Genomic DNA, 12,670 nt, shown 5'->3' on the forward strand with positions numbered 1-12,670 from the left:
ATGACTAGGACGGCGGGTCTGTGTTTCTGTATCTGCTGTAGCAGCGCTAGATGACTAGGACGGCGGGTCTGTGTTTCTGTATCTGCTGTAGCAGCGCTAGATGACTAGGACGGCGGGTCTGTGTTTCTGTATCTGCTGTAGCAGCGCTAGATGACTAGGACGGCGGGTCTGTATTTCTGTATCTGCTGTAGCAGCGCTAGATGACTAGGACGGCGGGTCTGTATTTCTGTATCTGCTGTAGCAGCGCTAGATGACTAGGACGGCGGGTCTGTATTCCTGTATCTGCTGTAGCAGCGCTAGATGACTAGGACGGCGGCTCTGTATTTCTGTATCTGCTGTAACAGCGCTAGATGACTAGGACGGTGGGTCTGTATTTCTGTATCTGCTGTAACAGCGCTGGATGACTAGGACGGCGGGTCTGTGTTTCTGTATCTGCTGTAACAGCGCTAGATGACTAGGACGGCGGGTCTGTGTTTCTGTATCTGCTGTAACAGCGCTAGATGACTAGGACGGCGGGTCTGTGTTTCTGTATCTGCTGTAGCAGCGCTAGATGACTAGGACGGCGGGTCTGTGTTTCTGTATCTGCTGTAGCAGCGCTATATGACTAGGACGGCGGGTCTGTATTTCTGTATCCGCTGTAGCAGCGCTAGATGATTAGGACGGTGGGTCTGTATTTCTGTATCTGCTGTAACAGCGCTAGATGAGTAGGACGGCGGGTCTCTATTTCTGTATCTGCTGTAACAGCGCTAGATGACTAGGACGGCCGGTCTGTATTTCTGTATCTGCTGTAACACTGCTAGATGACTAGGACGGCGGGTCTGTATTTCTGTATCTGCTGTAGCAGTGCTAGATGACTAGGACGGCGGGTCTGTATTTCTGTATCTGCTGTAACAGCGCTAGATGACTAGGACGGCGAGTCTGTATTTCTGTATCTGCTCTGGCAGCGCTAGATGACTAGGACGGCGGGTCTGTATTTCTGTATCTGCTGTAGCAGCGCTAGATGACTAGGACGGCGGGTCTGTATTTCTGTATCTGCTGTAACAGCGCTAGATGACTAGGACGGCGGGTCTGTATTTCTGTATCTGCTGTAACAGTGCTAGATGACTAGGACGGTGGGTCTGTATTTCTGTATCTGTCGTAGCCGCGCTAGATGACTAGGACGGCGGGTCTGTATTTCTGTATCTGCTGTAGCAGCGCTAGATGACTAGGACGGCGGGTCTGTGTTTCTGTATCTGCTCTAGCAGGGCTAGATGACTAGGACGGCGGGTCTGTATTTCTGTATCTGCTGTAACAGCGCTAGATGACTAGGACGGCGGGTCTGTATTTCTGTATCTGCTGTAACAGCGCTAGATTACTAGGACAGTTTGTCTGTATTTCTTTATCTGCTGTAACAGCGCTAGATGACTAGGACGGCGGGTCTTTGTTTCTGTATCTGCTGTAGCAGCGCTAGATGACTAGGACGGCGGGTCTGTCTTTCTGTATCTGCTGTAGCAGCGCTAGATGACTAGGACGGCGGGTCTGTGTTTCTGTATCTGCTCTAACAGCGCTAGATGACTAGGACGGCGGGTCTGTATTTCTGTATCTGCTCTAGCAGCGCTAGATGACTAGGATGGTGGGTCTGTATTTCTGTATCTGCTGTAACAACGCTAGATGACTAGGACGGCGGGTCTGTGTTTCTGTATCTGCTGTAGCAGCGCTAGATGACTAGGACGGCGGGTCTGTGTTTCTGTATCTGCTGTAGCAGCGCTAGATGACTAGGACGGCGGGTCTGTGTTTCTGTATCTGCTGTAGCAGCGCTAGATGACTAGGACGGCGGGTCTGTATTTCTGTATCTGCTGTAGCAGCGCTAGATGACTAGGACGGCGGGTCTGTATTACTGTATCTGCTGTAGCAGCGCTAGATGACTAGGACGGCGGGTCTGTATTCCTGTATCTGCTGTAGCAGCGCTAGATGACTAGGACGGCGGCTCTGTATTTCTGTATCTGCTGTAACAGCGCTAGATGACTAGGACGGTGGGTCTGTATTTCTGTATCTGCTGTAACAGCGCTGGATGACTAGGACGGCGGGTCTGTGTTTCTGTATCTGCTGTAACAGCGCTAGATGACTAGGACGGCGGGTCTGTGTTTCTGTATCTGCTGTAACAGCGCTAGATGACTAGGACGGCGGGTCTGTGTTTCTGTATCTGCTGTAGCAGCGCTAGATGACTAGGACGGCGGGTCTGTGTTTCTGTATCTGCTGTAGCAGCGCTATATGACTAGGACGGCGGGTCTGTATTTCTGTATCCGCTGTAGCAGCGCTAGATGATTAGGACGGTGGGTCTGTATTTCTGTATCTGCTGTAACAGCGCTAGATGAGTAGGACGGCGGGTCTCTATTTCTGTATCTGCTGTAACAGCGCTAGATGACTAGGACGGCCGGTCTGTATTTCTGTATCTGCTGTAACACTGCTAGATGACTAGGACGGCGGGTCTGTATTTCTGTATCTGCTGTAGCAGTGCTGGATGACTAGGACGGCGGGTCTGTATTTCTGTATCTGCTGTAACAGCGCTAGATGACTAGGACGGCGGGTCTGTATTTCTGTATCTGCTCTGGCAGCGCTAGATGACTAGGACGGCGGGTCTGTATTTCTGTATCTGCTGTAGCAGCGCTAGATGACTAGGACGGCGGGTCTGTATTTCTGTATCTGCTGTAACAGCGCTAGATGACTAGGACGGCGGGTCTGTATTTCTGTATCTGCTGTAACAGTGCTAGATGACTAGGACGGTGGGTCTGTATTTCTGTATCTGTCGTAGCCGCGCTAGATGACTAGGACGGCGGGTCTGTATTTCTGTATCTGCTGTAGCAGCGCTAGATGACTAGGACGGCGGGTCTGTGTTTCTGTATCTGCTCTAGCAGGGCTAGATGACTAGGACGGCGGGTCTGTATTTCTGTATCTGCTGTAACAGCGCTAGATGACTAGGACGGCGGGTCTGTATTTCTGTATCTGCTGTAACAGCGCTAGATTACTAGGACAGTTTGTCTGTATTTCTTTATCTGCTGTAACAGCGCTAGATGACTAGGACGGCGGGTCTTTGTTTCTGTATCTGCTGTAGCAGCGCTAGATGACTAGGACGGCGGGTCTGTCTTTCTGTATCTGCTGTAGCAGCGCTAGATGACTAGGACGGCGGGTCTGTGTTTCTGTATCTGCTGTAACAGCGCTAGATGACTAGGACGGCGGGTCTGTATTTCTGTATCTGCTCTAGCAGCGCTAGATGACTAGGATGGTGGGTCTGTATTTCTGTATCTGCTGTAACAACGCTAGATGACTAGGACGGCGGGTCTGTGTTTCTGTATCTGCTGTAGCAGCGCTAGATGACTAGGACGGCGGGTCTGTGTTTCTGTATCTGCTGTAGCAGCGCTAGATGACTAGGACGGCGGGTCTGTCTTTCTGTATCTGCTGTAGCAGCGCTAGATGACTAGGACGGCGGGTCTGTGTTTCTGTATCTGCTGTAACAGCGCTAGATGACTAGGACGGCGGGTCTGTGTTTCTGTACATGCTGTAGTAGCGCTAGATGACTAGGACGGTGGGTCTGTATTTCTGTATCTGCTCTAACAGCGGTAGATGACTAGGACGGTGGGTCTGTATTTCTGTATCTGCTGTAGCAGCGCTAGATGACTAGGACGGCAGGTCTGTGTTTCTGTATCTGCTGTAGCAGCGCTAGATGACTAGGACGGTGGGTCTGTATTTCTGTATCTGCTCTAACAGCGCTAGATGACTAGGACGGTGGGTCTGTATTTCTGTATCTGCTGTAGCAGGGCTAGATGACTAGGACGGCGGGTCTGTATTTCTGTATCTGCTGTAGCAGCGCTAGATGACTAGGACGGCGGGTCTGTATTTCTGTATCTGCTGTAACAGCGCTAGATGACTAGGACGGCGGGTCTGTATTTCTGTATCTGCTGTAACAGTGCTAGATGACTAGGACGGTGGGTCTGTATTTCTGTATCTGTCGTAGCCGCGCTAGATGACTAGGACGGCGGGTCTGTATTTCTGTATCTGCTGTAACAGCGCTAGATGACTAGGACGGCGGTTCTGTATTTCTGTATCTGTCGTAGCCGCGCTAGATGACTAGGACGGTGGGTCTGTATTTCTGTATCTGCTGTAGCAGCGCTAGATGACTAGGACGGCGGGTCTGTGTTTCTGTATCTGCTCTAGCAGGGCTAGATGACTAGGACGGCGGGTCTGTATTTCTGTATCTGCTGTAACAGCGCTAGATGACTAGGACGGCGGGTCTCTATTTCTGTATCGGCTGTAACAGCGCTAGATTACTAGGACAGTTTGTCTGTATTTCTTTATCTGCTGTAACAGCGCTAGATGACTAGGACGGCGGGTCTGTCTTTCTGTATCTGCTGTAGCAGCGCTAGATAACTAGGACGGCGGGTCTGTGTTTCTGTATCTGCTGTAGCAGCGCTAGATGACTAGGACGGCGGGTCTGTGTTTGTGTATCTGCTGTAGCAGCGCTAGATGACTAGGACGGCGGGTCTGTCTTTCTGTATCTGCTGTAGCAGCGCTAGATGACTAGGACGGCGGGTCTGTGTTTCTGTATCTGCTGTAACAGCGCTAGATGACTAGGACGGCGGGTCTGTGTTTCTGTACATGCTGTGGTAGCGCTAGATGACTAGGACGGTGGGTCTCTATTTCTGTATCTGCTCTAACAGCGGTAGATGACTAGGACGGTGGGTCTGTATTTCTGTATCTGCTGTAGCAGCGCTAGATGCCTAGGACGGCAGGTCTGTGTTTCTGTATCTGCTGTAGCAGCGCTAGATGACTAGGACGGTGGGTCTGTATTTCTGTATCTGCTCTAACAGCGCTAGATGACTAGGACGGTGGGTCTGTATTTCTGTATCTGCTGTAGCAGGGCTAGATGACTAGGACGGCGGGTCTGTGTTTCTGTATCTGCTGTAGCAGCGCTAGATGACTAGGACGGTGGGTCTGTGTTTCTGTATCTGCTGTAGCAGCGCTAGATGACTAGGACGGTGGGTCTGTATTTCTGTATCTGCTGTAGCAGCGCTAGATGACTAGGACGGTGGGTCTGTATTTCTGTATGTGTTGTAACAGCGCTAGATGACTAGGATGCTGGGTCTATATTTCTGTATCTGACGTAGCTGCGCTAGATGACTAGGATGGCGGGTCTGTATTTCTGTATCTGCTGTAGCAGCGCTAGATGACTAGGACGGCGGGTCTGTGTTTCTGTATCTGCTGTAGCAGCGCTAGATGACTAGGACGGCGGGTCTGTATTTCTGTATCTGCTGTAATAGCGCTAGATGACTAGGACGGTGGGTCTGTATTTCTGTATCTGCTGTAACAGCGCTAGATGACTAGGACGGTGGGTCTGTATTTCTGTATCTGCTGTAACAGCGCTGGATGACTAGGACGGCGGGTCTCTATTTCTGTATCTGTTGTAACAGTGTTAGATGACTAGGACGGCCGGTCTGTATTTCTGTATCTGCTGTAACAGTGTTAGATGACTAGGACGGCGGGTCTGTGTTTCTGTATCTGCTGTAACAGCGCTAGATGACTAGGACGGCGGGTCTGTGTTTCTGTATCTGCTGTAACACCGCTAGATGACTAGGACGGCGGGTCTGTGTTTCTGTATCTGCTGTAGCAGCGCTAGATGACTAGGACGGCGGGTCTGTCTTTCTGTATCTGCTGTAGCAGCGCCAGATGACTAGGACGGCGGGTCTGTGTTTCTGTATCTGCTGTAACAGCGCTAGATGACTAGGACGGCGGGTCTGTGTTTCTGTACATGCTGTAGTAGCGCTAGATGACTAGGACGGTGGGTCTGTATTTCTGTATCTGCTCTAACAGCGGTAGATGACTAGGACGGTGGGTCTGTATTTCTGTATCTGCTGTAGCAGCGCTAGATGACTAGGACGGCAGGTCTGTGTTTCTGTATCTGCTGTAGCATCGCTAGATGACTAGGACGGTGGGTCTGTATTTCTGTATCTGCTCTAACAGCGCTAGATGACTAGGACGGTGGGTCTGTATTTCTGTATCTGCTGTAGCAGGGCTAGATGACTAGGACGGCGGGTCTGTATTTCTGTATCTGCTGTAGCAGCGCTAGATGACTAGGACGGCGGGTCTGTATTTCTGTATCTGCTGTAACAGCGCTAGATGACTAGGACGGCGGGTCTGTATTTCTGTATCTGCTGTAACAGTGCTAGATGACTAGGACGGTGGGTCTGTATTTCTGTATCTCTCGTAGCCGCGCTAGATGACTAGGACGGCGGGTCTGTATTTCTGTATCTGCTGTAACAGCGCTAGATGACTAGGTCGGCGGGTCTGTATTTCTGTATCTGTCGTAGCCGCGCTAGATGACTAGGACGGTGGGTCTGTGTTTCTGTATCTGCTGTAGCAGCGCTAGATGACTAGGACGGCGGGTCTGTGTTTCTGTATCTGCTCTAGCAGGGCTAGATGACTAGGACGGCGGGTCTGTATTTCTGTATCTGCTGTAACAGCGCTAGATGACTAGGACGGCGGGTCTCTATTTCTGTATCGGCTGTAACAGCGCTAGATTACTAGGACAGTTTGTCTGTATTTCTTTATCTGCTGTAACAGCGCTAGATGACTAGGACGGCGGGTCTTTGTTTCTGTATCTGCTGTAGCAGCGCTAGATGACTAGGACGGCGGGTCTGTCTTTCTGTATCTGCTGTAGCAGCGCTAGATGACTAGGACGGCGGGTCTGTGTTTCTGTATCTGCTGTAACAGCGCTAGATGACTAGGACGGCAGGTCTGTATTTCTGTATCTGCTCTAGCAGCGCTAGATGACTAGGATGGTGGGTCTGTATTTCTGTATCTGCTGTAACAGCGCTAGATGACTAGGACGGCGGGTCTGTGTTTCTGTATCTGCTGTAGCAGCGCTAGATGACTAGGACGGCGGGTCTGTGTTTCTGTATCTGCTGTAGCAGCGCTAGATGACTAGGACGGCGGGTCTGTCTTTCTGTATCTGCTGTAGCAGCGCTAGATGACTAGGACGGCGGGTCTGTGTTTCTGTATCTGCTGTAACAGCGCTAGATGACTAGGACGGCGGGTCTGTGTTTCTGTACATGCTGTGGTAGCGCTAGATGACTAGGACGGTGGGTCTCTATTTCTGTATCTGCTCTAACAGCGGTAGATGACTAGGACGGTGGGTCTGTATTTCTGTATCTGCTGTAGCAGCGCTAGATGCCTAGGACGGCAGGTCTGTGTTTCTGTATCTGCTGTAGCAGCGCTAGATGACTAGGACGGTGGGTCTGTATTTCTGTATCTGCTCTAACAGCGCTAGATGACTAGGACGGTGGGTCTGTATTTCTGTATCTGCTGTAGCAGGGCTAGATGACTAGGACGGCGGGTCTGTGTTTCTGTATCTGCTGTAGCAGCGCTAGATGACTAGGACGGTGGGTCTGTGTTTCTGTATCTGCTGTAGCAGCGCTAGATGACTAGGACGGTGGGTCTGTATTTCTGTATCTGCTGTAGCAGCGCTAGATGACTAGGACGGCGGGTCTGTATTTCTGTATGTGTTGTAACAGCGCTAGATGACTAGGATGCTGGGTCTATATTTCTGTATCTGACGTAGCTGCGCTAGATGACTAGGATGGCGGGTCTGTATTTCTGTATCTGCTGTAGCAGCGCTAGATGACTAGGACGGCGGGTCTGTGTTTCTGTATCTGCTGTAGCAGCGCTAGATGACTAGGACGGCGGGTCTGTATTTCTGTATCTGCTGTAATAGCGCTAGATGACTAGGACGGTGGGTCTGTATTTCTGTATCTGCTGTAACAGCGCTAGATGACTAGGACGGTGGGTCTGTATTTCTGTATCTGCTGTAACAGCGCTGGATGACTAGGACGGCGGGTCTGTATTTCTGTATCTGTTGTAACAGTGTTAGATGACTAGGACGGCCGGTCTGTATTTCTGTATCTGCTGTAACAGTGTTAGATGACTAGGACGGCGGGTCTGTGTTTCTGTATCTGCTGTAACAGCGCTAGATGACTAGGACGGCGGGTCTGTGTTTCTGTATCTGCTGTAACACCGCTAGATGACTAGGACGGCGGGTCTGTGTTTCTGTATCTGCTGTAGCAGCGCTAGATGACTAGGACGGCGGGTCTGGGTTTCTGTATCTGCTGTAACAGCGCTAGATGACTAGGACGGCGGGTCTGTATTTCTGTATCTGGTGTAACAGCGCTAGATGACTAGGACGGCCGGTCTGTGTTTCTGTATCTGCTGTAGCAGCGCTAGATGACTAGGACGGCGGGTCTGTGTTTCTGTATCTGCTGTAGCAGCGCTAGATGACTAGGACGGCGGGTCTGTGTTTCTGTATCTGCTGTAACAGCGCTAGATGACTAGGACGGCGGGTCTGTATTTCTGTATCTGGTGTAACAGCGCTAGATGACTAGGACGGCGGGTCTGTGTTTCTGTATCTGCTGTAGCAGCGCTAGATGACTAGGACGGCGGGTCTGTGTTTCTGTATCTGCTGTAGCAGCGCTAGATGACTAGGACGGCGGGTCTGTGTTTCTGTATCTGCTGTAGCAGCGCTAGATGACTAGGACGGCGGGTCTGTGTTTCTGTATCTGCTGTAACAGCGCTGGATGACTAGGACGGTGGGTCTGTGTTTCTGTATCTGTTGTAACAGTGTTAGATGACTAGGACGGCGGGTCTGTATTTCTGTATCTGTTGTAACAGTGTTAGATGACTAGGACGGCGGGTCTGTATTTCTGTATCTGCTGTAACAGCACTAGATGACTAGGACGGCGGGTCTGTATTTCTGTATCTGTGGTAACAGTGTTAGATGACTAGGACGGCGGGTCTGTATTTCTGTATCTGCTGTAACAGTGTTAGATGACTAGAACGGCGGGTCTGTGTTTCTGTATCTGCTGTAACAGCGCTAGATGACTAGGACGGTCGGTCTGTATTTCTGTATCTGTCGTAGCCGCGCTAGATGACTAGGACGGTGGGTCTGTATTTCTGTATCTGTTGTAACAGCGCTAGATGACTAGGACGGTCGGTCTGTATTTCTGTATCTGCTGTAGCTGCGCTAGATGACTAGGACAGTGGTTCTGTATTTCTGTATGTGCTTTAGCCGCGCTAGATGACTAGGACGGCGGGTCTGTGTTTCTGTATCTGCTGTAGCAGCGCTCGATGACTAGGACGGCGGGTCTGTGTTTCTGTATCTGCTGTAGCAGCGCTAGATGACTAGGACGGCGGGTCTGTGTTTCTGTATCTGCTGTAACAGCGCTAGATGACTAGGACGGCGGGTCTGTGTTTCTGTATCTGCTGTAGCAGCGCTAGATGACTAGGACGGCGGGTCTGTGTTTCTGTATCTGCTGTAGCAGCGCTAGATGACTAGGACGGCGGGTCTGTATTTCTGTATCTGCTGTAGCAGCGCTAGATGACTAGGACGGCGGGTCTGTATTTCTGTATCGGCTGTAGCAGCGCTAGATGACTAGGACGGCGGGTCTGTATTCCTGTATCTGCTGTAGCAGCGCTAGATGACTAGGACGGCGGGTCTGTATTTCTGTATCTGCTGTAACAGCGCTAGATGACTAGGACGGTGGGTCTGTATTTCTGTATCTGCTGTAACAGCGCTGGATGACTAGGACGGCGGGTCTGTATTTCTGTATCTGTTGTAACAGTGTTAGATGACTAGGACGGCGGGCCTGTATTTCTGTATCTGTTGTAACAGGGTTAGATGACTAGGACGGCGGGTCTGTATTTCTGTATCTGCTGTAACAGCGCTAGATGACTAGGACGGCGGGTCTGTATTTCTGTATCTGTTGTAACAGTGTTAGATGACTAGGACGGCGGGTCTGTATTTCTGTATCTGCTGTAACAGCGCTAGATAACTAGGACGGCGGGTCTGTATTTCTGTATCTGCTGTAACAGCGCTAGATGACTCGGACGGCGGGTCTGTGTTTCTGTATCTGCTGTAACAGCGCTAGATGACTAGGACGGCGGGTCTGTGTTTCTGTATCTGCTGTAACAGCGCTAGATGACTAGGACGGCTGTTCTGTGTTTCTGTATCTGCTGTAGCCGCGCTTGATGACTAGGACAGTGGGTCTGTGTTTCTGTATCTGCTGTAGCCGCGCTAGATGACTAGGACGGCGGGTCTGTATTTCTGTATCTGGTGTAACACTGCTAGATGACTAGGACGGTGGGTCTGTATTTCTGTATCTGCTGTAGCAGGGCTAGATGACTAGGACGGCGGGTCTGTGTTTCTGTATCTGCTGTAGCAGCGCTAGATGACTAGGACGGTGGGTCTGTGTTTCTGTATCTGCTGTAGCAGCGCTAGATGACTAGGACGGTGGGTCTGTATTTCTGTATCTGCTGTAGCAGCGCTAGATGACTAGGACGGTGGGTCTGTATTTCTGTATGTGTTGTAACAGTGCTAGATGACTAGGATGCTGGGTCTATATTTCTGTATCTGACGTAGCTGTGCTAGATGACTAGGATGGCGGGTCTGTCTTTCTGTATCTGCTGTAGCAGCGCTAGATGACTAGGACGGCGGGTCTGTGTTTCTGTATCTGCTGTAGCAGCGCTAGATGACTAGGACGGCGGGTCTGTATTTCTGTATCTGCTGTAATAGCGCTAGATGACTAGGACGGTGGGTCTGTATTTCTGTATCTGCTGTAACAGCGCTAGATGACTAGGACGGTGGGTCTGTATTTCTGTATCTGCTGTAACAGCGCTGGATGACTAGGACGGCGGGTCTGTATTTCTGTATCTGTTGTAACAGTGTTAGATGACTAGGACGGCGGGTCTGTATTTCTGTATCTGCTGTAACAGTGTTAGATGACTAGGACGGCGGGTCTGTGTTTCTGTATCTGCTTTAACAGCGCTAGATGACTAGGACGGCGGGTCTGTGTTTCTGTATCTGCTGTAACAGCGCTAGATGACTAGGACGGCGGGTCTGTATTTCTGTATCTGGTGTAACAGCGCTAGATGACTAGGACGGCGGGTCTGTGTTTCTGTATCTGCTGTAGCAGCGCTAGATGACTAGGACGGCGGGTCTGTGTTTCTGTATCTGCTGTAGCAGCGCTAGATGACTAGGACGGCGGGTCTGTGTTTCTGTATCTGCTGTAGCAGCGCTAGATGACTAGGACGGCGGGTCTGTGTTTCTGTATCTGCTGTAACAGCGCTGGATGACTAGGACGGTGGGTCTGTGTTTCTGTATCTGTTGTAACAGTGTTAGATGACTAGGACGGCGGGTCTGTATTTCTGTATCTGTTGTAACAGTGTTAGATGACTAGGACGGCGGGTCTGTATTTCTGTATCTGCTGTAACAGCGCTAGATGACTAGGAAGGCGGGTCTGTATTTCTGTATCTGTGGTAACAGTGTTAGATGACTAGGACGGCGGGTCTGTATTTCTGTATCTGCTGTAACAGTGTTAGATGACTAGGACGGCGGGTCTGTGTTTCTGTATCTGCTGTAACAGCGCTAGATGACTAGGACGGCGGGTCTGTGTTTCTGTATCTGCTGTAGCAGCGCTAGATGACTAGGACGGCGGGTATGTGTTTCTGTATCTGCTGTAACAGCGCTGGATGACTAGGACGGTGGGTCTGTGTTTCTGTATCTGTTGTAACAGTGTTAGATGACTAGGACGGCGGGTCTGTATTTCTGTATCTGTTGTAACAGTGTTAGATGACTAGGACGGCGGGTCTGTATTTCTGTATCTGCTGTAACAGCGCTAGATGACTAGGACGGCGGGTCTGTATTTCTGTATCTGTTGTAACAGTGTTAGATGACTAGGACGGCGGGTCTGTATTTCTGTATCTGTTGTAACAGCGCTAGATGACTAGGACGGTCGGTCTGTATTTCTGTATCTGTCGTAGCCGCGCTAGATGACTAGGACGGTGGGTCTGTATTTCTGTATCTGTTGTAACAGCGCTAGATGACTAGGACGGTCGGTCTGTATTTCTGTATCTGCTGTAGCTGCGCTAGATGACTAGGACAGTGGTTCTGTATTTCTGTATGTGCTTTAGCCGCGCTAGATGACTAGGACGGCGGGTCTGTGTTTCTGTATCTGCTGTAGCAGCGCTCGATGACTAGGACGGCGGGTCTGTGTTTCTGTATCTGCTGTAGCAGCGCTAGATGACTAGGACGGCGGGTCTGTGTTTCTGTATCTGCTGTAACAGCGCTAGATGACTAGGACGGCGGGTCTGTGTTTCTGTATCTGCTGTAGCAGCGCTAGATGACTAGGACGGCGGGTCTGTGTTTCTGTATCTGCTGTAGCAGCGCTAGATGACTAGGACGGCGGGTCTGTGTTTCTGTATCTGCTGTAGCAGCGCTAGATGACTAGGACGGCGGGTCTGTATTTCTGTATCTGCTGTAACAGCGCTGGATGACTAGGACGGCGGGTCTGTATTTCTGTATCTGTTGTAACAGTGTTAGATGACTAGGACGGCGGGTCTGTATTTCTGTATCTGGTGTAACAGCGCTAGATGACTAGGACGGCGGGTCTGTATTTCTGTATCTGCTGTAACAGCGCTAGATGACTAGGACGGCGGGTCTGTGTTTCTGTATCTGCTGTAACAGCGCTAGATGACTAGGGCGGCGGGTCTGTGTTTCTGTATCTGCTGTAGCCGCGCTAGATGACTAGGACGGCGGGTCTGTATTTCTGTATCTGCTCTAACAGCGCTAGATGACTAGGACGGTGGGTCT

This window comes from Elephas maximus, chromosome 26, assembly GCF_024166365.1.
Source record: "Elephas maximus indicus isolate mEleMax1 chromosome 26, mEleMax1 primary haplotype, whole genome shotgun sequence".
NCBI classification, from domain to species: domain Eukaryota; kingdom Metazoa; phylum Chordata; class Mammalia; order Proboscidea; family Elephantidae; genus Elephas; species Elephas maximus.